Source organism: Patella vulgata, chromosome 6 (assembly GCF_932274485.2).
Source record: "Patella vulgata chromosome 6, xgPatVulg1.2, whole genome shotgun sequence".
NCBI lineage: Eukaryota > Metazoa > Mollusca > Gastropoda > Patellidae > Patella > Patella vulgata.
In genome coordinates this window covers 53897382-53924188 of record NC_065884.2, presented here as the reverse complement: position 1 = coordinate 53924188, position 26807 = coordinate 53897382, and the positions used below count along the sequence as shown (strand labels likewise).

At 35.0% G+C, this 26807-nt stretch overlaps 1 long non-coding RNA gene across 2 annotated transcripts; it reads left to right on the top strand.

Annotated features, from left to right (window-relative positions):
• The first annotated feature begins 19466 nt into the window (after nucleotides 1-19466).
• LOC126825315 (uncharacterized) lies at nucleotides 19467-25594 on the top strand. 2 transcript variants are annotated; one of them, XR_008788599.1, is made up of 4 exons: nucleotides 19467-19564; nucleotides 23777-23851; nucleotides 24276-24696; nucleotides 25465-25594. It is a non-coding gene; the product is annotated as an uncharacterized LOC126825315 (long non-coding RNA). The 2 variants fall into 2 exon arrangements; XR_007681880.1 differs by lacking the exons at nucleotides 19467-19564; nucleotides 23777-23851 and adding an exon at nucleotides 23879-23902.
• Nucleotides 25595-26807: the final 1213 nt, after the last annotated feature.

Sequence of the window (26807 nt, the reverse complement as noted above, 5' to 3'; positions counted from 1 at the left end):
TGGTGGTTAGTGAAACCACAATAGGGTTAGAGTTAAGATAATCATAATAGATATTAGCTCGTGGTCCGGCTATGGTTAATGTTGGGTAATCCATCAAAGTGGTATCTACGAGGTAATCTTTATTCATTAACATAAAAATGTTATTGTTAAACTCGGTGTTTACATGATAATCTATATTAGAAACCACTGAATATTTATTTGTACATGTTGTGCTTACGAGTGTGAGGGGGGGGGGGGGTGTTATTCAACAAATATTCTGGAAGCTTAGCTGCACGATGCTTAAAATATGTGGAGGGGTATCCAAATATATAATACAGAAAAAAACTTGACCCCGTACCCCCTGACCCCCATGTACATACCACCTGAAAATGGGGTACCTCAAATTAGCCAAAATATCAGTTTTTCTATCATTTTACCACTAACAAGTTTGTTTAGAATGCCTTTCACAGGCTCAAATATAGGTTTTCGTGGTCTGTGTGTCAGAATATGACATTGAAAATGATCCGCAAAAATCAAATATGGCGGAAATTCAATATGGCGGCCAAAATGGCGCCTCAAATATGTATTTTGTGCTTTTTGACCAAACTTAGTCTTGTAATATGTCGAATACTATATTTTCGAGGGCGTAGAATCCCAATTTGTGGTGATTTCGAACAAAAAAGAAACCACTAACAACATATTTATCATGTGGTGAAATATTCATCAATTCGAATACGATTACATAATATAATTATTTTGGCAAAAAATACATATTTGCTGTGCCATTGTTGCCTCCATATTGGATTGCCGCCATATTGGATTATCGCGGGCCATTTTCAATGTCATATTCAGATTTGCAGACCACGAAAACCTACATATGAACCTGAGAAAGGCATTCTAAATAAATTGTTAGTGGTAAAATAACAGAAAAACCGCTATTTTGGCTAATTTAGGGGTACCCATATTCAGGGGGTATGTACATGGAGGTTAGGGGCGTCGTGTGTCCAATTTTATTTATTATTAATTTTGATACCTCTCCACAAGATTTTAACAACGTACCAAAGGAATCGACTATTAGCACACACCCCTAGAGGTAATCTTTATCCATCAATATATAATTTAGGAAGACTTTTTATTGTGTACGTGATAATCTTTATTGACACCACTGCTGTAATCTTTATTTATAAATGTTGTGTTTATGGGGTATTCTTTAATAGACTAATATTATTAGTAATACAACGGTCTATAAAATCTATTCTAAGTTAATCATGATCGTGATTGATTTAGGATTAACCAAATACATCCTTCTATAATGAACATCGGGGTCTCTGGACTTCAATTCATGTTTGCAGTGACTGTAATTGCTTAACATGTCTGGCTTCTCGGGCCATGATTGTGTAACCGTTGCGTGCAAACATGTTTTAACATTTCCTATGCATAAAACTAAGTTAATTATGGCCCTGTTGTGGATGAAGACACGTCAAATTATACACAATGTAATGGTCTTGACAAGTTAAAGAGTTAACTAGCAATATTTATGTCAGTTCAAGATTAGCCACGTTCAGTAGGTGAACTAATCTGTAAATGTATGCATTTAAAGGCAACCACTGAAAATCTGATTTTTATGCTTGATTTAGTTATCAAAGAAATAGTTATAATTATTTTCTCAGCAGCATATTTGAAAAGTATCGAAGCGATACTGCTGCACTGTTAAGCCGAAAGGTATAATTCCAACATATCCACTTTTATAACGAAGGGTTTATTGATAAATTATAGATGTAATCACATCACGTTCCATAAATAACATGTAATCTAATCATCATTACACGACACGATGACAGACTGCCACGATATCACATCAGCATTCAGCTGATTGTTTTCAATGTTATGATTTATCAATACTGTCTTTGATCCTCCAATCAGCTGAAACCAACACGTAAACTTACATCATAACATCGATTGCTTGAAGGTGTCTTTCGTTAAATGAGGCGAATTATAACAGTATCGGAAGAAAACATCGATTTTCACACTCTTTATTCATAACTGTATGTCTGACGAAGTGATTAGTTTGATGGTATTTTGTCTGACCTTAGACCTCCTAATAAATCAGCTACCCTAACAGTTAATATAAAACTATATTTATTGAACAGTCAACACCTTGCTGACTGAGATAACCAGACTAACACATTATGCTATGATACTCATCGTTTTCCTACTTCCCCTGGCGTGGTTTCAGATATTGACTGTCGATTTAAATTCGTATTATTTTCTAAACGAGAACAACACAGTAGATAATTTATTCTAGAATACTGATAGCATGCCAATTACCTAAACATATATTCTGTAAAACTGAAAAATAAAGTATTATATACACCCACATGTAGATGACATCAGCTCGGCACTGTCTTCCATACAATAATAAAGTACCCCCACCCCGCCACCACAAATGGACCCCTTTTCTTCGAGCTATATTTTGTATTATGTGAAATATCAACGGAAAATATTCTTCGGTCTATCTGATAGGAACTGATTACACACACACACACATACATAAACACAAAAAAATGACAAGCATGGAATGAAGTTCAGTTAGACCCAGAGGTGACCAACTAAGAAAAACAATAGTAACAATGCTCGACTTTGATGTCGCTGGGCGTCATTTTGCATTCATCGAACAATATCTAATTGATCATAGTCCTTTAATCCACTTTAAAATATTGTAAGCTTAATTATGTAGTGCTTATTTAAGTAAACATATAGACACCAATGCTTGATAGACTCGGCGCGGCGTTACATTGTATGTCCTAGTGTTCAATTGACATGCTGTACAAAGTATAAAATATATCTTCTAACTGTCAGTAATAAATTCAAGTCACGATGTGGTTAAAATAAATCGAGGTCTTAGAAACATAATTCGTCGTGATTTCTGATTTTAAATTATGTTTTGATAAGCTTAATACAAGATTTTTAGCACTAGATCTTTTATTTCCACCATAAAGCACGACGACTAAAGCTGTAGGCGAAATGCGCTCTTCACAAAGATGTAACGAACGGGCTTACACAATTTTCAAGAAAGATAGTAGGTTATATATTCTTGATGGAATTGATCGTAGGTACTATTACAATTAAACAAAAAGCTAGAAATTGGTTGCTATTAACATGAATTTTGTCGTGCATTTAATATCATTAGGCTAACCAAATGCACAATTCCATTTGGTACACAAAATATCATTCATAAATCCTTCCTGCTTTTATTAATCTCTCGAATGGGTGTGGCAAGCTGTTTTCTCTTTGGTTCTGAAACATACCTGCCATAACTATTTGACTGGGTCCTCATATATGTATATTAAAATTGATTCGTAACCGGTCAGTGCCGTTTTGGAAAATCTGCTGCTCTTTCATCTTGTGTGACAGCGGGTGTTCAGCACCATTCTCTGAATATGTATTTGGCTGTATTATTATTTCAAAAAATCTATTATCAAAGATAAAAATAATGCAACACCCCATAACACAGTTATATGAAAGAAAGGCTATTTTAATTCATTACTGGCGCTATTTCGATGAGGATTCTCTGGTCTTTATTAGGCAGCTGACAATGTAAAAAAACGATAATGGATTTCCGAGAAGAAGCGGTAAAAATGTTGAAGTAATTGTCATTAAGGAGAAAAAATAGAGTTTTATGATGAATATAATCTAATAAGCAAAAGAACGAACGACGTTAAACATAATAAGATAACAGCTATCTTTTTATGTAACCTTACCGAACAGGGAACAAGCTTAATACAACAATATCTAATCATTCCCAAAAAATTGATTGGGATACAATTGAAAGGATTTCTTTGGGTAGAATATTGTCACGCTCATTCTGGTGGAAAAGAGATTGTGCGGAAGTAAATTACCGTTCTTTGAAAATAGCAGACACAGATTTAGTGAAGTCAATTAAAGATCTATAAAAGATGGCGGTTATGGATCCAGTCTAGCATTTTAGTTATTGTAATTTGTTACTTTTAGAAGATTGTATCTGGTGATTGCTTGAAAATAAGTGTTCAACTTTCAGACGGAAAGGGCACAAAATAATATGTCACGGTTCTGCCATTAGAGAATGACTGGATCAATTCGTGCTATTGATATAAGTCATAATTTCACAAAAACATTACATTTGTATCCATCGTAGAAGGCATTAAAATTCGTCGTGATTTCTAATTTTAATTTATGTTTTGATATATTTGACCTTGCAACCACACAAAGTTCTTATGTATACTTTGCTCGCATAAGAACCGTTAAACCAAGGAAGGAAATCAAAGGTTATATATTTTAGGATATATAATCGAAACTATTAGCATATAACCGACAGATGGAGACCCTTCTCACAAAACTTCAAGAAAATAGTATCAAAACAACCTGATGAATATATCTACTGGTAACAGATCGGTGAGGAAATAGATGAGATTACGATACTGCATGTCTTATATTAATACTCTTTCTAGCTTGTTTTTTTAACTTCAAGGACAGTACAACAGATCTTTAGATGTTAGTTTATATTCTCAATATTATAAAGGTGTATCTATGTTAAATTAATCGTGATTAAGCAACATATTTTTTATAGTGAAAACATCTGGTTCTTTGTATCTGACAATCTGGTTTACAACTAAATGTAATTTGTCTGTCTAGCTTGTCTAATTATCACGTGTAAGTATCAGATTCGTACGATACAGAGAGACGTTAAATAATAACAAGATTATTGAAGAAACAAATCACATCAGATTTAGAACAACGACGACAGGATTCGGAAAGAGCTCCACTTCCGTTACTTCCGTGCCATTATTAAGAATGTAGCCAGCACTGATGTGTTTTGCGGATGTTATTCTTTTTTTTAATCCCAAGTCATTTTTTTGTACATTTCTGATCTGGATTCAAACATCGTTGTTGCTTTATATCCTAGGAATCATCATGGCATATTCAATACATTGGGTTTAAACACATTCCTTCTAGATGTAAAACAATCCATTATATTTTTACCCCCGGCTAAGATCATTCAAGTCTGAGATCAATGTCATAAGTAACATTTTTTTATGCAGCAAAGTTGATTATTTGGTTTGTCATTTCAAGAACAAAGGATATGAAATTCAAAATGTCCATACCTGAAATATTAAAGGTTACATATGGAGTTTCAAACCAACCACAATTTAAATAATATTTTGTTTTAATTTAAGAACATTTTGATTCAAACACTATTCAAATCAATCAATGCTATCTACAGTTATTACTATTTGAAGTTTACATTGTTATCTCCCTGCAGGATTAAGTTATAATTTTTGTACAAGTCAGCCCATCCTTTTGCAGGTCTTTGTGAACTCACGTCTAAATAATGGCAGTCTTTAGATTAAAATGGTATATATTTATTACTTTTAAAATATATATAAACCATATGCTTGTTTTTTCCTTGAATTCCAGTTTCATGTTAATTACTATTTATCTTGGTCTAATTGTGTTAGTTCAGTATTTAACAAGATCCACATATCTAACAGACTCGTTACCAGTTCATTAGACTCTGTTATTAACCTCCCCAGCAAGTCTCTACCGTGGTCAGATTTAATCAAACTATTACCTTTATTATCAAAGTCCTTCTGCGACCATCCAAAATCCAGTCCTAACATCGATAAGCACGTCGCGCTTTATATATTATAGTTAAGTCAAAAAGCATACCGACCCATAACATTTTTTAAACTTTCAACTAGTTATTTAAACAATAGTGTTACAAATTATGACTCATCGCGTTAGAGTTGTTTCTTACGAAAAATTAGAAATATTGAGATAAAATTCCGTTATTGATTATCTACTTTTGAATTGCTCAACTGAATGCTTCTTCAAATCATTTTATCCAAGCTGTATCAAGTGGGTCGTCCTTTCACAGAGACAGTAATTGTCATAATTTTAGATGTCGAGTTCGTATAGTGCTTTCATTTAATACTCAAATAACGCGGTATAATTGAAATCCTTTAGCAAGAATTGACAGATTTGATGGCATGATTACATTGGTTTTCGAAGTTATTTTCAGAAATAGCACAAAAAGACTTGGACATTCGTAAAATCGATCACATAGATTAAATTCGGAATTAAAAAATATATATTTGAGAATTATTTGAATGTTTAGTTTGGATTACTGTCACTCATAGACTTTACAGACAACTGACACGGTAATCTACATGTAGTTGATTATAATGATATTCTCTTCAGTCCGCGTACTGATGATCAAGATGTCAAATTAAATGTGTGCTATACATTTAGAGAAATGATTAAAATGAGACGAAAAACCGAGTGCACGTAAAAGAACACTTGGTAGTTGGAATTCGATTAAGAGTATGCGGGAACTCCCATATCCGTGCAAAATTACATCCATAGCACACATGGCATATGGTGGTCTTGATTAGCCCGGTTGGTACAGAAATGAAATGAAATGGGGTTTATGAGAGAAATTTCGTTTTGTGCTAAGGCAACTGCCAACGGATCTTTTACGTGCACGCCAATGTATACACGGGACCTCGGTTTTTCGTATTATCCGAACGACTAGACATCTGTCCTTGTCAGTCCCTTCGCCCTGCACCACTGACAAGGAGAAACCACGCCGGAAAATCCCGATGAACGTTCTCGGCCAACACCGGGGGCGAACCCACGACCTCCTGACTAGCGAGCCAGCGTCTTACGCACTTGGCCACCGTAGCCCCATGCTTATTGCTACAGAAAGTTAAATCCCATTTCATTTCGTTTTATTATTTAAAGTCTGTATTCCATCTCTAATAAAAATAACAAATACCTGAACATTATCAAAGAGATTCAAAGAGATACTTATATGAGTATAATTATTGAGGCGTATCAATTGGTGTACCTGAAGAATAGATATATCGATAAAATCATGTTCCTTATAAAAAAAAAACATATAACCCAATCATAAATTACATGACATGATGACAGGTTGCATTAAGCTGATTGTTTCCATGTGTTATGATTTATCAATACTGTCTTTGATCTATCAATGATGCAGTTGAAATCAACACGTGAACTTACATCATAACATCGATTGTTTGAAGTCGTCTTTCGTTAAATGAGGCGAATTATAACAGTATCGGAAGAAAACATCGATTTTCACAATCTTTATTCATAACTGTATGTCTGACGAAGTGATTAGTTTGATGGTATTTTGTCTGACCTTAGACCTCCTAATAAATCAGCTACCCTAACGGTTGATATAAAACTATATTTATTGAACAGTCAACACCTTGCTGACTGAGATAACCAGGATATCACCGTATGCTATGACAGTCATCTTTCTTCTGCATTCATTAGCTGGTTCCTAGATAATAACCAACCGATTTATTTTCGTATTATTTTCTTCAGGAGAACATTAGATAGATGTTGTCTAGAAAACTGAAACAACGACCATTACCTAACCGTTCCCCTCAACAATATACTGATATATATATAGGGTTTTTTACAATTAAAAAAATAAAATAAATAAATATGTCTGTGTCTTCCAGATACAAGGCAATTAATTCCTCACCAATTTGTGATGATACCTTTTTTAAGGCTATAGGTCCTGATTATGTAACCATCGATTCTACCGAACATATTCGAATTACCTAGAAAATATAGCTGTTAATGAAAACACATTATTTATTGTCAAATCTTTCATCGGTGTTGGCCGAGAAAGTTCATAGGGATTTACCACCAAGACGGTGCAAGACAGAGGGCCTTGCAATGGGCAACCTATAGTCATTGCGACGAAAAAAACAAGTACACATTGGTGTGCACGTAAAAGAACCCTTGACATTTGGAATTAGAAAAAAAGATCTCCCATAGGAACCATATGGCGTATGCCCGTCTCCATTGGGTCAGTCGCTGCAGAACAATGATGCGTTAAATCCCATTTTATTTTATTTAATCTAAAGTTCTTAATTCGGGGTCAAAACGTTAAGAAATCGCCGAATTAGAAAGATACTCTGAATGACGATTTCCATCAACTATTATACTTGTGTTATATATATATCTTGTTGATAACCCAGGCTCGTTTCTCGGGCGTATTTGGCGTGATATTTTCCATTTGTTGAGTGATTCCTTTACAGATATGCTAACTGTAAGTGCTTGATTGGATCCGTATGCTTGGTTTGTTTCGAAAACGGACATTATCCTACATAATCATTTATGGCCGTTGTATGTAACAAAGTTGGCATAATAGATGTAAAAATAATGATTTTTGGAATTTTTGATGGGTTCTCTAGTAATTACAAAACACCAGTTAGTGCAAAAGCAAAATGGACAATGGATGTCGTGATAGTAACCACGTTGAAATAGTTATTATCAAAAACAACAAAAACAAAAATTATCGACAATAATTTTGATCAAACTGATTTCTTCATGCAACATTACAGAACAGAGAACATCCTTGATATGACTAGATCTAATCATCAACAAATTATTGATTGTCCTAGAATTGAAAGGATTTCTTGGGGTAGAATTGTAAAGCTCATTTTTGTGGAAAGGAGATTTGGCGGAAGTGAATTACCGTTCTTTGAGAAAAGCAGACACAGATTACTGGAGTCAATTAAAGATCTATTAAAGATGGTGATTATGGATTCGGTCTAGCATTTGTATTTATTGTAACTTGTTACTACTAGATGATCGTGTCTGGTTATTGTTGGGAAATAATTGTGCACGTTTCAGAAGAAACGTGCCGGAAATAAGACATTCGCGCGGATCCGCCATTACAGAGGGACTGGATAGATTCGTGCTCTTACTACAGTTGCTACTGTTATAAATCAATTAGGCCTACTATCAATATTAAAAGCAAATCCCTAAATGAAAAATGACAAATAAGTGTACTAGTAAAAGAGTGGGATTGAGTGGGGTTTCATGTCTTGTCGGCGCAACACATCGGCCTATAGGAGACAAACATATTGTAATTTTGAATTCTATGGTTACGTGGTGGTATTCGATGTCAGGTTACTCGACTTCTTTGATAAAAGATTTTCATGGTTTGATCCCTCCTTTCTCAGTAGAAGGTTTTTCGCTCAAACAATGATATCGACACAATGTCGAAATTTATTAGTGGAAAAGTACAACGATTTTTGAAAACAGGAAAGTAATTGGGTTTATAATGTAGAAAGGAACATGGTAAAGATCATTTGTGTCTTGACTTTTGGTATGTATTTACTATGGGGATTTTTTTTAGACAAGTTTGTTGCCCCTGAATTTTATTATCCCCCTTATATGAACATGAACTAATAATCTGTTCTCATTTTGAAAAATAATTCCATCTTACAAAGGCCTGTGTATGTACACGGATGAACCCCTACTCTTCGTACCATATCATATTGCGTAGGAGGTTCATATCAGTTAACACTGGAATCTCAACGAGCTCCAATAGCAACAACGCAGCTAATGAATCAGGCGTCCACCACAGCAAAGTAGTCTATAACGTTTTCGCATTTTTTATGTTCTGCTCTCTCTCACGATTTATGACGAAAATCAGGCACATTTAGAACAACAACAACAGTCAAGCTGCTGTCACGGGAATATCTGAGTTCTGAAAACTGCAAAAACATTCCTTAAAACAGTCGAATTCCCGAGGAATCGTGATAAGTCTGTCGTAAATATACATAAATATACGATTTATCAGCCATTAAGATAATGGTCTTATTTAAATTACAAGAATATTTTTGTTTTTGAACATTTAATGAAATTCTCTCTTTGATCGTAGGACAAATACATTGAATGCTTTATTAATTTGTAGGCGGCTAAATTCCCATAACAAGACACTTTTTGTCATCAATGGCGACATGGGGTAGGGGAATTTGAGGTCCATTATGTGTATATCTATTAAACCAGTTTAGATTCTTATTGTTTATATAAATTTAAGTTTTTCGTCACTCCTTATCAAAAAGAAGTCAAATTTAAAATGTCATTTGATGGACCGAGAATAGTATTCTCAGGTAAGCTTAGCTGTCCGTGCAGGTGTATACTTGTGATTTATTTCAGGTATAAAAATTACTTTTAAAATCATGGATAGAGTTTTAGGGCGGTTTATCACTCAATTTTAGAGAAAATTTAAATCTTCGGTTTATAAAGTTGATGGATCAGGCAGTAGTATGGTGTTTAATTATATTTCTACTTACAGGGTGGTATTGACATTCTTTTTTATGGAGAACTGGTTACAAGTGGGAAATACGGATGTCAATCAACACATCTACGCTCTTCATTTGTATTCCCAAGATAAATAACGGGAAATTGTCAAATAGATGGCCACACAGACAGGCAGGTGAACTTTCGTGATTGTCTTGATGAAAACCATCCAACTTCCGATCATACAAATCTTCTACAAGAAAGGATAAATGTAAAAATCCCTGAGGGGATTCCTCCTAATTATTGTTAAGGAAACAAGACGGTCGTAGAATCAATCGCAAAAGTGATTTATCTTTGGGCTATTCTATTATATTTCAAATTACATCCGTAAGAAAGAGATTTTGTATCCAAAGGGACAATGTAACTGTAGTTCAGGAAAACATTTTTGTACCCACATTTGCAAACTTATGTGATTGTTAGTCCATGCTTCCATATGTCCGTCTGTTCACAATTAGTTAACATTCTAGATATTATATTTATGGCTGTATTCCCTTGAAACTTTAATTGATTGTTGAGAGGCAGATTCATATTAAGAGATTTCAGAAAACTATCCCAAACGTTACTTCCTTTGATTTACGAAACCACTGGAGACGATCATTACCTCCCATAGAAAGAAATTATTTCTATCATTGACTTTCAATTTATCATCACATTGATCGCTTTGCGTTGGTTGCTTAATGCTTGTTACTGGCAACCTATATTATTAAAACATTATTAAACATTGCATTGGGATACATTCTCATTAATATCCCTTTAAGGATATGTTTAGTGTACTGGACAGTTGATTAACTTTAGTGATAAGCCTTGTCGAAATGGGTTATTATAACATTTTTGTAAATGGTTGAATATAATATGATATTTTATTTCTATGGATGAATATTATATGGTTTCTTTTATATGCATAATACAACCTTGATTTTCATTAAACAAAAGAAAAACAAAATATACTATGTATCAGAAATAAATAAAAATAATAAATCGCATAATCATATTGTTCTCATATATGTTTTGAGCCTCCAAATGCATAAACATCACGTATTGGATTTAAAACATCTTTATATTGGTCTTTATGTCCGCAGTCCATTGCTTGAAACATGTGGTGTTTACAGATCTAATGAAAATCGTGATGTTGCAGATGGGACGCGGTGGCAGTATATTCTTTCTTACCTATATATAATGGTCTCTTATCCCACGCAACAAGCATTGTTTTCTTCAGGAAACCCTACAGACTAACGATGTTAATTTGATGGAGAGATGTGACATAGACTACTTTTACAACAGTTCAGAACAACAGATCTTTATGTCAGATTCATCTGCTGCTGGCATTCCATTTAATTTGTTTTATACATAGGCTCAACTGACAATATGTATTATTTAGTTCCTAAGCAACCGAGACAAATTGCAGAAATAATAATACATAAAATATTATGAAATATTATATGTAGATTACATGTCCTCGTGGAAACTATATATTTCAATGGTATTCATGGAATTACTCGCCTATAAAAGGTTGCTAAGATACCGAAACAGTGTAATATATAACAAAGGTGGCAGATAATATATATTTTGATCTAAAATCCCAAGAACCACAGAATAATAGATAATAGGAGAAAAAAATAAATCAGACAGCATACACATATTCTGTAGCTGGAGTACAAAAGAGGGTTTATTAATGCAAAACTAGTCGGTAGAGTGTATTTGAAGCCAGTTTGGCGGTTTGACTAGGTTCCATGCAAATGAAAATTATTTCGTGCTCTCGTCCGTTCGTTCCTAAAGTTGTACGTCTACTTCCACCATAGGTGATATCGTAGACGATTCGTGCCCTCGTTATCATTGTCTTTATGTGCCCCCCGCTGGTGGGATTAAACAAAGATACAAACAAAACACCAAATCAAAGATAAATACAAATTCAACACGAAATCAAAGGTTTATACAAATACAACACCAAATCAAGGATGTATACAAACACAACACCAATTCAAAGGTTTATACAAATACAACACCAATTCAAAGGTTTATACACTTACAGAGAGAGAGAGAAAGAAATGGGGTTTAACGTCCACTCGACACAAACTAGGTCATTTCGGGACTAACATATGGTTTAATTTTATTTACATAATTCGCTTGCGCGTAGGGGTCTTTAGCAGTGGGAGGAAACCGGGGGACCCGGAGAAAACCAACGAGGTTGGACAGACGACCCTACTCCTTGCCACGTACAACCGGGGATTTGAAACCACGCCAGTCGACTCAATAACAGACTTTATGATACAGCGCGCGCACGCTAACCATTCAGTCATCCAACCCCCCTTTATACACTTACAACGGCAAATCAAAGGTTTGTACACCAAGTCAAAGGATTTTACAAATGCAACACCAAACCAAAGATTCGTACATATAAAACGCCAAATCAAAGGGGGGATCACGTGGCTAAGTGGGTAAGACGCTGGCTCGCTAGCCTGGAGGTCGGGTGTTCGATCCCTGCATTGGCCGAGAAAGTTCATCCAGATTTTCCAGCGTCGTTTCCCCTTGTCAGTGATGCAGGACGGAGGGCCTGGCAAGGACAGCTGTCTAGTCGTTCGGATGGGACGAAAAACCGAGGTCCTGTGTACACATTGGCGTGCACGTAAAAGATCCCTTGGCAGTTGGAATTCGATATAAGAGTAGGCCGTAGTGCCGCTGCCCGGGCAAAATTTCCCTCATAGCACACTGTATGGCGTATGCCCGTCTTCATTAGCCCAGTTTAGGAGCAGAACAGTAGGACGTTAAACCCCATTTCATCTCATCTCATCTCCAAATCAAAGGTTTATACAAATAAAACACCAAATCAAAGTCTTTACTAAGTTAGAGCTGCATTTGTTTTTCGGTTAATTCTCTTCGTTTTCAGTAGGCTATTATTAGGATTGATATGCTGTATTGCATATTAATTAGATGTACAAATTGTACTTGCAAACTAAAGAAAGTAAAATAACGAGACAATCCGGGTATCAAACCAATACATGACACCAGAATAATGCTGATATACACCTTACGTGTCTTTGATGCAAAATAAGGCGAATTTAAATCGCCAAGAAACAAAAGAAAGTAAAACAATAAGCCAAACCAGGTACCGAATCAATCCGCGAAATCGGAACAAAGCGAATATACAATTTTAAAGAAATATTAAATTTATTTCAAAATAATTTTAATTCACATCCATCATAAAATTCATGTGACTTTGATGCAAAATAAAGTGAACGCAAATGGCGAGAAAAACAAGATGGAGGGTGAGAGTTAATGAGGTTTATTTCATTTTACTAACGACGTTGATGATCAGACGAACAAATTGAGGATATTGATAAATAACCGTCAGAATCGACAACATTGATTGTTATTGTCGTGGCATATAACTCGCCTTTAAACAACCTTCTGGCTATATTTCACATCGTCCAATTACTAAGCTACCGGTATACAAGAAGCTATAGATAATAGGTAAAATAATACACGTTTTGTTTGTTCCGTTTTCTTTTTTCCATTCTATCTTTCGGATTAATCATTTTAAACATTACAAAACATATACTATGGATCGATAAATACATTAGTGTTTTGTTCTTTTCTCAAAATAAACCCTTAAGTTTGAAAATAATCATCTACAATATATAAATGATGTATGTTATAAATTCTAGGGGGTAACGGAAGACAAGATCGGGATAATAACATGCCTACTTGTTAAATGGGAAATAATCGAAATGATGACACGACATATTGAAATGGTACACCTAGACAGGCAATATCCTTGATTATTATTTTAATGAAACAAGAAAACGCGAATGTTGTAAAGAACGATTTCTTAAATCTCGATAGATAAAGGTATAGTTAGACGAAAGCTAAATTGATTTGCACATTAAGTTGTGCTTTTCAATCAAATGCCATTATCGGCACTATAAATGTAACCCTTGTTACGTACTGGGTGTGCATAGAACACGCGGGTCTGCTTTCTAGTCACACTTATGCACCTCTCTGTCAAAAATCTCTTGTAAGCATTTTGTGTGTGGTTATCTTGAACACCAATCAGGTTTCGCTAATTGTTAAAAACTCTCGTCAATAGTCGAATGATAGTGTGGGTGGAAGGGGTCATTCAGCGAGGTCCATCCAATCATTAAATGATCACCATGACCGGCAAGTTAATGATCTATGTAAGGTGGTGAGGAGACGTTGGACCCAACTGCAGACTATTCTATGTCTATAATGTGTACCCGGCTTAGGATGGTGACAGCGACACTATCCTATCAAGGGGGGTTGGATGGCCGAATGGTTAGCACGTACGCGCTGTATCATAAAGCCTGTCATCTGGTCAACTGGCGTAGTTTCGAATCCCCGGTTGCACGTGACAAGGAGTAGGGTCGCCTGTCCAACCTCGTGGGTTTTCTCTGGGTCCTCCAGTTTCCTCCCACTAGTAAGGACCCCTACGCGCAAACGAATTATTTTTTTTATTGAAATAGAAAATTAAACCATATATTAGTCCCGAAATGACCTAGTTTGTGTCGAGTGGACGTTAAACCCCATTTCTCTCCCTCTCTCTCTCCTATCAAAATAAAATAAATCTCTCCGGATATTTCTGCTGCTTTTAGCAGTTGGTTTTCATGTTTGTTTCAATTTAGTTCTTCGCTATAGTTGTATCGCTCTCCTGAAATCTATTAACTACTAAAGTTCCTGGCGTTAAACTTTCTAAGAAAATAAAGCTTTAATTATATTTGTTACCTTTTTTCGAAAAGATATAAAACATAACCTTTAAAGTGATTAATCGACATATTAAAGTTACTATAAACGATGACTTTAGGGATTTCTGTCCAAATAAATTCATTATTTTTAAGTGCATTGTGGAAAAACTCCACAAAATAGAGTGTCCTGGGGATTATTTCGCTCAAGTTAAGTTCTTTGGGGAATATTTCTAGAATTTAAAGCTAAAATAAATCTATTCATCAAAATACCATCGTTTTAATCGCCACATTTAACAGACTTTAACCGAAATATTTAGAATTGTTACAGCATTGAGTGTTGTGCCGATCTGTAGCATGCCAAGGGCACGTAACCTTTCATTTTGGGTAAGCCGACGCATATCAAAATTTGTTTTCTGGTCACTAAAACAATTAAACTGATGTTTCCACCCTGGAATTCAATGCCACAATGACTGTAACATTCAAAGTCAGAGTCGTGCAAATCTTGGGTTGGACCCCCATGATGATCCCAAGCATCACCTGCATTCCATGCGGTAGCTATTGGTGCGTTTGGGCGTCACATGTAACTGGAAATGTTTCTTCTGTTAGGTTCTATAGTGACTTTTTTCGTAGTCATTTGCATATTTTAGTATTATTCCCCCAAAATCAAATATCCCCTACTTTTTTTGAATAGTATAGTATAAGGTCTGTTCGATATGTATGTATATCAATATTCTGGATCTTGCGAGAGAGAGAGAGAGAGAAAGAGAGAGAGAGGAGAGAGAGAGAGAGAGAGAGAAATGAGAACCATGGAGAAAACCCACGTAGTTGGGAAGTCGACTCTATTCCTTGACCTGCACAGGCTTGGGATCGACACCACGCATCGAGACGCAATGACAGACCTTAAGATCTAAAGGGCACGCGTTAGACCACTCGCCAAACCAACCCTCTTCTTACATGCTTTTAAACTCCATAAGCTTTATGACTGACGGCAGTAGAAAATCACAAGGAAACAATAATGTAATCCTGCACGCTGCGGGAATGATATAAAAATGTTTTATTTAGATCTAAAGTTAATTATTATATTGTGTTCCTTGCAAACATGCCAATCTACAATGTCAAATTTGATGATAACAGATGTATTCCAGACACATATACAGTCCCATATGTCAAGAATATAAAATATATATATAATTGGGAATTCATTTCCTGTGCTACGCCACACGCAAATTCTGACACAGATGGGCACAACTATCAATCAATGGGAAATTTTAAATCATGTTCTTTAAAGAGTAAGAACTTGTTAGAAAAATCATATTTCAGAATTTTGAACAAAATAACGGGATATACTTTTCCTTGCTGGATATTTTTATTTAAAGGTGTATGTTTAAGTCCCGACCCGTCCTTTAACGCTATTTGGATTCCTTGTAAACTACAATATTAATATTGTGAAAGGTGGATCTCGAATAGGTATATCAGTCCAGAAAATGGTTCAATTCCGTTCAGTATTTATAAAAAATATTGAATTGAAATTCTGTCCATCAATGTTGATCGCTATGTAATAAACCCGCCGACATTTTGTTATCCACGAGAATGTATTGATAGGCCTGTTTGAGATCCAATTGAATCCAAGGCGGGACATTATAATCTAGCGTTACGTTGGTACTTTGACTATGTTTTCTTAATTAAATGTGAAATCACCAATTTAAGTACATATTGGCGCTGATTAAGAATTGAGAAATTTGACATTTTAGCGAAAAATATAAAGAGCGCGTATTTCGCATATCAGAAGTTTCCTGTGGTTTTCTTCTTGATAATGATTTTGTTTAAGTGACAAGTGATTTTTGTATGACTAGGTATTCTTTTCTTTTCCACCTTAGTTTTAGAACCAAATTAGACATTCAAATCCCGTCATCCTGGTTATCACAAACAAGCTTTACAAAAGTGTAGTCATTGTAACTATACCTTTCAGAAAATTATCTTTATGTTCCGACTCACGTACAAAGTTCTATCTAAAGTCAATTTTATTCTGTGTTATTTATTACGCAAATAAATTCAGAACGTTGGAGGAATGCTAAACAGTTTCAAGAAACATGAAAAACTGACACATAATGACACTAACAAATTACCCGTACGTAACTAACATTCGAAAACTAAATTGTAGCTAGCTTCTTCTGCAGGTAGGGTGGGTCTGTTGTTTAGATTGACAAATAACTGTCACATACTTTTTTTCAAAAATACACAGTGGTATGTAGTGGTTGACGATCCGGGCCTTCCATTTCAGGGTTAGGGTTGGCAAAGTTGGTGACGATCCGGGCCTTCCATTTCAGGGTTAGGGTTGGCAAAGTTGGTGACGACCAGGGGCTTCCATTTAATCAAGAGTGAAATCAAACTGGCGAGGAATGTGGGGTGCACTAGAACTGGTTGTAACATCGTGTTGAGTTATGTTTTTATAGGGCATTCATTACATTCAATTCAATTCCATTCCAATCATGGGTTACGTTACACAATGCCATTAATATAAAGTCTAAGTAAGCTGACATAAACCCGAATTAGTTCCAGACAATCTTTACTAAATTTATATGTTTAAAAGGAATCTTGATTTAATTAGCTGATAATTTATATGTTTAAAGGGAATCTTGATTTAATTAGCTGATAATTTATAAACAAAAGATCAACCCGTAAAACATTTCAAGAACCGACTTTTTGATGGTTTCTAGTAGTGTTGCGGGTACTGAATGACATCCTAAAAGTTTACCAACATGGAAGTACCGGAAAGTCCCGAAGTTTGAGTTTATTTTACGTCAATTTATGTAAAAGGGGAGGCCAACCCCCAAACAATTGCAAGAAAGGGATTTTTGATGGTTTCTGGTAGAGTTGTGCGTGCTGAATGACAATCTAAAAGTTTACCAAAATGGGAGTACTGGAAAGCCTCAAATTATCAGGGCCAATTTTTCATATAAATGGTTTTCATAGATGTCTGATGCTCACATGTGTCATTTTCGGGGATCCTCCTTAACACATATAGCCGAGGAACCACATCTATAAATGAGCATAACTCTACACTGTTCCGTTATAAAATAGCAAATTTAGTCATTATTTCATTTGTAGATATACCCAATCACTTACACCATTTTCAGGTTTACTCCTAACCCACAGCCTTTGACCGAAATGCCAAGTTTTAGAATAGGCATAACTGTGCACTGCTACGTCATGATATAGTACATTTGGTATCTGAACTATTGTTTTTGGGGTCAATATTACATTTGAAGAAATGCTCAGAGGTGTTAACAGTCCCTTATACAATTTTAGGAGTATTTCATCACATACTGGCATATTTGGTATGTACATGTTTTGGGGGGATATCTCTACCCACATAACTTGCTGACGTGGAAAATGAGTGAGGCAAGACAAACAAATAGATGCGTAAGAGAACATTTACCAATTTGATCTACATAACTGAGAAACTTTTGCTAAAATAAGCTTCAATATCAGTTTGCTTGGCTATACAACGTTATAGTTTGGATCAGAATTACTGTTATACAATCGTAGAACCTATAGGAAAGCCCAACGTGTAATACATGTAGCTGCTGCTTTGTGTCATGAATTGGAGTTTAGACGGCGTTTCAATGTTGTAAAAGCATCTACAGATGCGGATGTCGACATGGTAAAGGTAACTACAGAAGCGACAGAGTTGCATTCGACTGCAATAATTGGGGAGGACACAGATCTTCTGATACTGTTATTGCTAAATACAAGCATCCATGCAAAAGGATTTTATCTGTTAAACTAGCAAGAATTCGTTCTTCCAAAGTTTATTATAATACCAGTATGAACAATACAGACCGTTTATGACGTACTATTACCGCTTTGCTGATGTAGGCAAATCTGAATGGGGACTTTAAACCTTTCACCTGAAAGAACCACCTATGAATTTAAACTGTCATCCCAAAATAGCGTTATTTATGGATTGATTGTTGATGATGAACTGTTAGTACCTCACAGATAGCAGAAAACGCGCTGGTGATCTTAAGGGTTGTATACGCTGACGCACGCCAAGGATTACTGGTGATCGCTGGAAATCTGATAGCTGTCAGAACCAGACATACTTCGTGTTTAAAACAAATTCCTAATACGATTTAAAAAATTCTCGAGAGCATGATTTAAGTCTAGCGAATTTCAAGTTATAATACTTCTTCTTATTAAAAGCTAATTCTACACGTAGACTATGGCTAATTTTAGACTCAAAGAAAATCAATAGTCTCAAGGTATTTTATATGTATATGCGAAAGATATACCGAAATGGTCTTAAGTGGAAAGATAGGTAATGGAAAACTTTAATTGGCAAACGCTCTCCTTCATAGAACTTGGGGAGGAAGTGAGTTACAAGAAATAATTCGATCTGTTCAAAATAATAAATCGTTTGCACGTCTACGATTATTTAAAGGGCGCACACTCAACCTAGATTCCTAATAACATAGCCAGTTGATAATCGTGAATTGTACAATACGATGATGCGTAATTTTTATAGAAATGTTCTATTTAAGGGGACAAGGGGTTGGGGGTACGGTTGATGGTTGCATGAAATGGTGATCACAAGATCATTTAGCCGTATATGTCATTGAACAACATCCCCGCAAACCGGAACAAGATTTGCTAGCTGGTAACCCCAACATTACCTGGCTGTGAGTAGTTCTCTATCCTTTTGTTTGCAGGTAAATATATGTATCTAGTTAAAATTCTATATCATGTAACAGCCTATATTGTGTGAAAGTCTATATGTAATAGCCTATATTGTGTAAAATCCTATATCATGTAAAAACCTACATTGTCTAGAATCTACACCATGTAATGGTCTATATTGTGTAAAAGTCTACACCATGTAATAGCAAGTCTACGCCATGTATTGTGTAAAAGTTTATAGCATATGTTATAGCTTATATTACGTTATTCCTTATATCGTGTAAAAGCCTACATGTATGTCATGTAAAGGCCTATATATATCTTGTAAAAGTCAATATTGCGTAAATGTATATCATGTAAAGGCCTATATATATTGTGTAAAAGTCAATATTATGTAAAAGCCTATATCATGTAAATGTCTATATTGTTTAAAACCGATATCGTGTAAAAGCCTATACTGTGTAAAATTCTATATCGTGTAAAAACCTATATCATGTAAAAGCTTATATATAATGTGCTGTTATCCCAAACTACATTGAACACCGATAAATAGAGCTTTGTGTGATAATTTACAGACATGACACGATGATTATCATTACGTTTTAGCAATTATATATAATGTACCTTTATTGTCGGGTACACGATGTGGAGTGGCACGAACATTCAATTATTGTACTAGAACAGTCATTATAGTCCAGCAGCCTAACACCCGTTTAAGTCTTGTCTTGTAAATGGAGACCATCTAGCATATTTTTATATTAATTATATATCTCCTATATGTGTAGATTCAGCATCCAGATGATGTCACTCTGGCAACCTTTGGGAAATTAAAGGAAACCAATGTGCGCACCATGAGTCATTTTCTGGTTGTTGCGTCATGCTGAATTGTTGCGTGTTCAGCGCATCCACAAATTATAGAAACAATAACATTAGGTAGACTAGTTCCAGGTTTTTCGACCTTCTTTAGGACTATTACAGTAAAATGTCATTTGGAAAACTTACCGATGCCCTCTCCACATGTACTATAAATGATTGTTATTAAAGAACAATTTAATAATGTTCAAATAGATAGCAAATTCAAATTATTAATAATGTTCTGATAGATAGTAAGGACAAATGCTATAATATATGTAAGGTCAAGTTATCAATAATGCCCTTATGAAAACTAACTATTATTTACTTAAAGATACATTATGGGAGATTAGATAAAGAGCTGACAGTTCTCGCTATAATAGTTAAAAACTAGATAATGTAAAGGTAATTTGTTGAAAATTTCAGACAAATTGGTCCACTATGAACCGAGATATCAGCTTTGTAAATTTCCGCCTAGCCTCGTTCATCATTACTAAAGTTAGTACGTTAAAAAGCATAAAAAGGCTAGCCTTGACATCGAGAGTTGATTATGACCTGGATAAGTTAATTAATGTCTAATTAATAATTTAGATAACATTTCAGGCCTAAAGAAAGACCTGCGATAGGCAGATTTAGCTCTTGCATAATGCATGTTTAACCTTAAAGAATCTCGATGACGGATATAGTGTTGTATTTAGAAATCCAATAACAATATTCAACATTAAGAATAAAAGTCGAAATAAAAAAATTCAAAGAAAAAACTTAAAATATAATAAGCTTTTAGTCTGTGGTGAATACATGAATGAAACAAGAAAATAAAAAAGATCACGACAGTCCACAATTTCAAGAGAAGTATTAATCTGCAGTGTTGTTGCAGTGGTTCTCAGTGATGGGAAAGATGTTGATTTACTAAATTTTGGTAGTTTGTATAATAATGAAGAATAGAGCAATAAAATGAAATATATTTATTAATTTTAAAGAATAAATATTATAACAACCACTCTCTTAATGTCGTAACTTAAATTTGAACAGATATGTAAATCTGAAAAAGAGCGTTAACGGGTAATACAGGCCAGAGTCCAGATAACATTTTACCCCCATTCGCACCTGTGGTTATTGGTATACCGTCTTAATAACTTCCGTGAGAGGGGCTTCGTCATGTATTATGATCCCTTAGATAATTTCTCTAAATTCGATTGCTATATCGTTTTAAAAAAAACAATTTCCTATAACAGACGTTATGTACTTCATAAAAAGTAAAAAGCTCTGACGTCAAATTAAATCATAGGAAACCTTTTGGCTATTTCATTTCATTAATGAATGTTGACTTGTGGCTTCTACAACGTTAGTTCGTTACCTTTTTAGTCGTAGCCCGCGGAAATAAGAAATCCCAGTGTCACGAATTATAAACCAGAAAGGCAGAATACTAATGTGATTTATAAATGGAGCGATCTAAATTCAATTATGTGAGGAATAATTTTAGGGCTATTGGTAAACGAACTAAGTACATTGTGTTATTTCCCAACATGCAGCCATAGCAAAAAGTGTGTTCAGGACTTACGCCTTACGAAGAGCCAATATATGGTTCAATTTTATTTTAATAATTCGCTTGCGCGTAAGGGTCTTTAGCAGAGGGAGGAATCCGGAGGACCCGGAGAAAATCCATGAGGTTGGACAGGCTACTCTACTCCTTGTCACGTACAACTGGGGAATCGAAACCACGCCAGTTGACTCAGCCCGCATGTGCTAACCATTCGACCATCCAATTCCCCTATAAACTGGTTAAACACATTCAAAATATAATTATGTAAGAGCCAAATCTTCCTAATCTCGTTTGCCTAGTACCGTTGCTATGTTAATAAATCATACGCTGCATCTTCCACCGATAATAACGTCGTTCAGATTAAGTTAATTTGAATGAAATTTTCAATAAATGAAATTTCCAATAAATTTAATTTCCTTAATCAATTTTTGAACTCTTATAGCAAGAATTCTCATCTCGTTATCCAATTCTTACATCAGACATCTTTAAACACAGAGATCTTTGCTACGGTTTGATCTGTAAATTATTATATCTCACGTGTCAATGGTTCGAACTCCAGCTTGACATATGACAATAAGTAGGGTCGCCCGTGTACTCCGGTTTTCAACAATTTTTAAAGACCCCTGTGCGCAAGCGAATTAAAAAATCCAAAATAACCTGGTTAGTCTTTCTCGTTCGTTTTCCACACAGCCCGTCGTAGCTGTTGCACAAAGAGAAACGCCACCGTATAAGATTACTTCGATTCGCGGGTTGTCAGCCGGGATCTTCAGCTGTGAGAGAAAACCGGAAGACGCGGATAAAACTCTCGTGGTTAGTCAGGCGACCCTCCTCCTTGACGCGTATAATCGGAGAATTGAAACAATGCCACTCAATGACAGAACTTTTGATCTAACGTGAACGTGTTAAACCATTCGCAGCCTGTTCCCCACCTCTGAAAGTTAAAACGTGTGTACATCTCAGTGATGTCTTTGCAGATGTTTCTGTATTTTCGGTAACACCCTAAACATACATTATGCAAAAGCTAAATCTGTCTATTGCAGGTCTTTTTTTAGGCCTGAAATGTTATCTAAATTATTAGACATTAATTAACCTATCCAGACCATAATCAACTCTAAATGGCATCGCTAGCCTGCGATCTTTAGCGGATTATGAGCCGATTTACTGACTATGCTGTTTATCGTACTAACTTTAGTAATGATGATCAAGGCTAGCCGGAAATTTCAACGGCTTAGTTCTCGGTTCATAATGGATCAATTTGAACGAAATTTTCATCAAATTGCCTTTACATTATTTAGTTTTTAACTATTATAGTGAGAACTCCTTATCGAATCTCCCATAACGTATCTTTAATTAAAAGTTTTAGATGTACATTATTTGTATACACAAATCAAAGTCCCTGTCTAATACATTTTACAGGGTTAGTGAAAGTTGGCTATGGTCAATATACATGTACTGTATGCAGTATCTCAACACTGGTTGAAAAGTTTTAACATTGAAAAAATATTCTCATTAAATGAATAGAAATATACCAGATCTAATCAAATAAAAACAAATTCCATGTTAATACAAAAATGTGCACGTTTTCAAATTGGTCCCTTCAAATTAACCCATGCTTGAGGTCTTTAACCGCTCACGATTTTAATCACAGATATAATAACATAGTAAAATTTAAATCCATCAATGAAAATGATTAGGAATATTAATTAACACTCCTACGTGAAATTTATCAGTGATATCGGGTCATTGGCCTACAGTTAATGTACCGAACAACCCCGTTATTAATTATTAATATGCATGTAAATTTATTTTAATAGCTCATAACTTGTATTTTTCTTTTCGCTGATTAAAGGTGCGGAAAATATTTGAAGGATTATCTGGTAATTAGGAATAGTCAGTTAGGGTATATAAACCAGATAACCACACGGTAAGGCATTACATATTCTTTGCTCAAAGATACAGTAACATATACGACAAGGTAATTGTATTTTATTTTCACTTACACCATTATAATTTGTTAATTTAATTGTTCATGTTCCATAAGGGATTTATTTCGAAATATGGGTTATTTCTAAAAACTGAAACTAAAATTTTAAACAATATACTTTGTCAATCCAATTTTGATCGTAATATATAACATATATTTACATATATGAATATAACATATTATATTCATTAATGAATGCCTATTTTCCAAGAAATTAAAACCGATCGGGCAATACAAAAACAGGTTATTACTCCTTAGAGAGTTTTAGAGAAGTTCACGAAGTTAAATGATTAAATGCAACTAACCAAAATATAAAATATGCTGATGTCTGCCTTGCCCTTAATGTTCGTTTCATATTTTTCAGATGATGAAACTGGTCGTTGCCACCTTTGCCTGTCTGTTGGCCGTATCTCTGGCTGTTCCTTACGGGGGAGCTGGGCTTGGAATGTACGGTGCTGGTCTAGGCATGTATGGTGGTGGCTTGGGCATGTATGGTGCTGGTTTGGGCATGTATGGAGCTGGTTTAGGCATGTATGGTGCTGGTATGGGCTTGTATGGTGGTCATGGCATGTATGGTGGTCTGGGCATGCATGGTTTGTATGGTAATGCCTTAGCTGCGTCCGCGTTATACAGTCCTTACGGTGCCGGTAAGTATGGTATGTACCCAGGCATGCTTGGATTCAATGGATACCACCCAGGAATGATGGCTGGTATGACTCCTTATGCTGGTATGGGGCCACAATTCAACAACAACAATAACGTTCAACAAAGGAATTCCGGAAGCGGTATGTATCCATTTACTACAAACAATTTTATTGATTAATCAGTCTGAAACTGGAAAAAATTGATTCGTGAAAATAAAATCTCTTGATGTTACGAATTAGTTTTGCATTTTTGAAGTGTATGCTTATAATGATTTTTGAAACCCGCCGATTGTCATTTGTATTTAATCGCTAGTGTGCACGTAAAAGATCCATTGGCAGTTGGAATTCGATATGAGTAGGCCGTAGACCCGCGTATGCTCGTCTTCATCAGCCCAGTCGGAGCAGAACAGTAGGACGTTAAACCTCATTTCATTTATTTTCTAATCGCTAGTTAATCTACACTAAAATGTACCTAGACTGTTTTTTAAACTTTGAAAACAAGATCAAAATATCAACGATAGATATTCCCCAGTCATATATTCAAGCGAATTCATTTTTTTTAATAAACAGCCTATTAAATGATTTAACCCAAAACCTATAGGTGGCACTGGCTTGTTTATAGCGTTTGCAGATGGTTACGAATGTTGCGAAGTTCTCATTTCATAACATTCTTCTAATTACTGAATATTTCTATTAGAGATTCAACTGTCATAATAATGTAGTCCCTTTAAAATCCGTCAGTGTCTTTAATATATGCTTTCGTATTTGTAACTATTATGCTGCCAGTTGAACTAAAATATAGGCTATGTAGCTATGTTTTAAAAGACATACTGAATGCCAGACTTTCTTTCGCCTTAATTGGTCTGCTGGCTCAAATCAGCTAATATGTCTTCTATTTTATTATTTCAGGAAATAGTGTTTAACTGGAAAAGAAGACATTTTCCCCAGTCTTACATCCGGTTATTGGTACCATTATAACAGATATCAAAGAATGGTCACAGTTTAAATATACTATAAATAGGCTAATATTTATTACGGGAAATGAATACAATATAATTTATTACACTTTATTATATTAATTAACATAACATTGTGATACATTAAAATTCTGAAACAATTTCTTGTTTTCAATTTGTGAGTGCTTACCTTCGAAGCATGCATATATTTGGAAAACCAAATTAAAGAAGCTATGCCGCATGGGGTGCTTACTTTTTCTGAGCATCTGATCCCTCTGGCCATTGGTCTTACCTGGGAGAGACGACGGAGATTTTGTCTTGTTTGGGTTTCAAGTACCAAAACTATTGATTGCCATTAATTATTCTGATCGTGTTCGCTGGAGTTTTAGTTTTTGGTTGCTATGCCTTGGGTAAACTGATTTTGCATATCATGGAAACATAGGTATAGACACCAATGTTATCAGGCATATTCACTGAGCTATAATCAATAAACTAATTTCGCCAATGACATACTTAATTTGAATATTCCGAAAAATGCTCACTGGTGTTCGGGTGGAATCACACAGTTTCCGGTCTATATATTTCAAAAATATAAACACTGCAAAAAATCTTTGTAGGTACGCGATTGTAAGGTTCATGCCAAAATTGGACTTCCACTGCCGGACTAATATGATTGTTCAATAATTTGGTTACTTATTACATCAGGAAAACGGGGAAAGGGCCGAACAAAGAAAGGTTTTGATGAATAAAGCCCATGCGTAAAATATTAGCAATATTTAAAAAGATTAGACTTATGATTCAATTTTTCCGGTGTTCAGTTATGTGACTTCCAAATGATAACTTTGATGTATTGATAGCTCGACTCCTAGAAATTTGTGGTTTTCATTTATTCTACAAAAATCCAGTCGAACGTAACAAACGCAAATTGGTCGAAGCCATACTATATTAATTAGTATGTTATCATAGGCAAGCTTGCATTATCTATCGATTGCATGCTAACCTTCATTGGATGTTATACAAGAATGCATTACCGATTTTACTGAAATTAACTTCTCCTCAGACAAAAACACATTAAAGAACTCTGTTAAAAACGTGCTAATGATCACCCTATCAGTTTGAACAGTTTTAGAACCTGTGCGCTACCATTTCTTTAACTGCCAGTTTGTCACGTCTCTCAATCTTATCGTGTAATATCGTAAATTTGTTGCATATTCGCTAATTGCTAAGATAAGGTTTTATACGACCGACTACTTTTAACGCGATTTAAATATCTTTTACATAATATATTATCTGCAA